The following is a 3,154-nucleotide window of genomic DNA, read 5'->3' as shown; positions in this document are numbered from 1 at the left end:
TTTTTTAAGTACAAGAATTTAAATAAGAAATGGTTGTTATTAATATCCAATTATATCAATGATACATATTTTTGATAATCGTTCAAGTTACTCATCGGATATTAATAACAACCATTTCTTATTTAAATTCTTGTACTTAAAAAAGAATGAATAATTTCTTTCTATGTTGGTTTTTATTTGCAGTGCGATCTTCTGGTCTTCTTTACAGAGAATTGTATATTCCATTATAAGTTCCCTTTTCAGTGATGAAACTCATTTATTACAGGGTAGGGCTTTTGCAAAAACGACTGGGAGGAGAGATTTGAGGGGTCAATGGCACTGTATTCCCTAAAGAAAAAAAGAATTGTTTACAGATTTCATTCAAATTCAGTTCCAGCACACACACAAAAAATAAAACTTTAAGCAAATAAAAACCAACATAGAAAGAAATTATTCATTCTTTTTTAAGTACAAGAATTTAAATNGATCTACCATATGACCCAGCTATCCCACTGCTGGGAATATAGCCAAAGGAATGGAAATCATGAAGTCAAAGGTACACCTGTTCCCCAATGTTCATTGCAGCACTCTTCACAATAGACAAGAGCTGGAATCAGCCCAAATGTCCATCATCGGATGAGTGGATATGGAAAATGTGGTATATCTACACAATGGAATACTACTCAGCTATAAAAACATAATATTTTCTAATAATCTGGATAGACTTTAGTTCAGAGTCTCATCCCGGATTTCAGGAAAAGTACTCATCTTGTGCTATCACTGTAGCGCCACCCATTCTCAAGTAGCAGCATCTCTAACTGTAGCAATAGTACTTTACAATTTAATAAAATATTTTGGCACTAAAACTTCAAAAGAAAAGATATCTGTAATCAATAAGTAATAGTTTATTACAATGATAAACTGAAAGAAACCTATGTTGACACCATGGTTAACATAGATTATAACCCTATATGCAGGATTTCTGTTTTAAAAGATTTTAACTCATTTTTCCCTTTTATGCACATATTGGTTCCTCTGTACACATTGTAGGTGATCATTAGATGCCTAAATATGAGTAGCTGATCAAGTAAAAGTGTGTGCTAGATAAGAGATTTTTTTAATTCAGTAGGAAAGAATAAACTTTGATTTCTATTTTTTATATTTTCCATAAAAATTTATAATTTTATTTCCTTTCTTAAAATGTTTAGTCAGAGAATACAATTGATTACTAAAGATTTTACAGTTTTGCATGACCATCATTTTAAATGTATGCCAATTGTGGGGGGGTGGAAATGATACTGGCCTCATGACTTCCCTTGGAAGCAATTTTTAAAAAATTTTTGATTCAACTTTAAATTTTTGAAATCTTCAAAGCAGAATACTGCACATATTTAGGTCCACAATTAACACCACTGAGTAGATGGGTCTCATTAACTGAAATTTTGCAGAGTAGATGCTTGGACCCATTGATGGTCAATAAGTATATGCTAGTTGGTTCTGAGAGACGAGCTCTCTACTTTCTTTCTTCTTAGACAGGTAAAGTGCTGAAAGTTACATACCATAATTCTGGCATGTCATCTCCCAACCACTCCACTGTCAGTTTTGACATGTTTGTCCTCATTGGCATCCCTGTCCTGAAGGAGCTGCGCCTGTGGACCTCCATCCCCTTCTCCCTGAAGTACCTGGTGGTTGTGTCAAGAAATGGTATCCTGATCTGTGTGGCAGCACTGGAGTGCAGTCTGCATGAGCCCATGTACCTCTTCCTCTCCATGCTGGCTTTTTGGGACCTCATTCCATCCACATCCATGGTACCCAAAGCCCTGAGAATCTTCTGGTTTGATGACGTGGACATCCTCTTTGGTGGCTGTGTCACTCAGCTCTTTTTTTACGCATTTTGCCTTTGTAGTGGAGTCAAGAATTCTCTTGACCATGGATTTTGACCACTGTGTGGCCATCCACTACCCACTGAGATATACCAGCATTCTTAGCCATGATGTCATTGGCAAAATAGGGGGTGTTGAGGTTTTCAGGAGTTTTGCAACTGTCTTCCCCATTGTCTTCCTTGTGAAGCATCTGCCCTCCTACCAGACAAACATCGTTGCTCACCCCTTCTACAAACACATGGGACTGGCAAAGCTGGCTTGTGATGATATTAGCATCAATATTTTGTATGGTATCTCTGTGCCACTACTCAGTGTTGTGTTAGACATGGTGGCCATGGTCATCTCTTATGGGCTCATTCTCTGAGTGGTCTTCAGACTGCATCCCACAGTGTGTGGATGGAAGCACTCAGCACCTGCAGTTCCCATGTCTGTGCCACCCTTATGTTCTACCTTCCAGGAATTTTCAGTCATTGATCAGCACTTTGGCCATAAAAACCCCAAGCATGTTTATGTCCTGCTAGCCAATCTCTATATTCTTGTACCCCACCATGATGAACGCAGTTACCTATGGAGTAAAATCAGATTCATGAATAAGAGTTCCTTGTGTTTTCTCGAAAAAGGAAATGTTGATGAGGATAGCTGGATCCCACTGTGGTTTCTCAAAAGGGAGTATGAGTGGTCCTATGAGAAGACAAGAGAATAGATAAGTTGCCATTGGATAGACTCTCCTTTCTTTGGATATAAATGTTTTTTTCATGAGATAGGGATGACCCAAACTGTATAGGTCCTTTCTTTCGAAGGTAAATAGGTTCTTGAAGATCTATGTATTCACAGATGTAAACAGGACTAGTTAAAAGTCCACAGGGTTCTTCAGTATTTAATCACAACATGATATCTCTACTTCTACCATACAAAAGTAAAGTTAGTATGTAAAAACTTCTCCTCTACTATTTAAATTTTAGGTATCTATGTATACTTCCCAACAGCTATTATGAATTTATAAACACTATGAGAAAGAGTGAAAATCCAAATTGGATACAAATAGGGGAACAAAATTGTCTCCCCCTTCTTTATACCTTACTATATGCACAAAAGACCTTAACAATATTGTAATGCAAATGGAGAACCTGATCATACTAGATAGCACCATCAATACTTATAAAATGGTATTAGAGTGCTATAAGTACATGATTTCAGAGAAAAAAAAAAAGAAAATAGTAATTAGGTCAAGTGTTTGGAGATATGAATTGCCCTGGGATGCTGGATGTCCTGTGAGATTCTCCTAATTTGCC

General features: G+C 36.8%; 1 pseudogene; it reads left to right on the top strand.

The window, feature by feature from the left end:
• The first annotated feature begins 1,550 nt into the window (after positions 1 to 1,550).
• On the top strand, positions 1,551 to 2,565 carry LOC103607976 (annotated as a pseudogene).
• The last annotated feature ends 589 nt before the right edge of the window (positions 2,566 to 3,154 follow it).

The sequence above is a fragment of the Galeopterus variegatus genome, unplaced genomic scaffold, assembly GCF_000696425.1.
Source record: "Galeopterus variegatus unplaced genomic scaffold, G_variegatus-3.0.2 Scaffold7911, whole genome shotgun sequence".
NCBI classification, from domain to species: Eukaryota; Metazoa; Chordata; class Mammalia; order Dermoptera; family Cynocephalidae; genus Galeopterus; species Galeopterus variegatus.
This window is presented reverse-complemented; position numbering and strand designations above follow the sequence as displayed.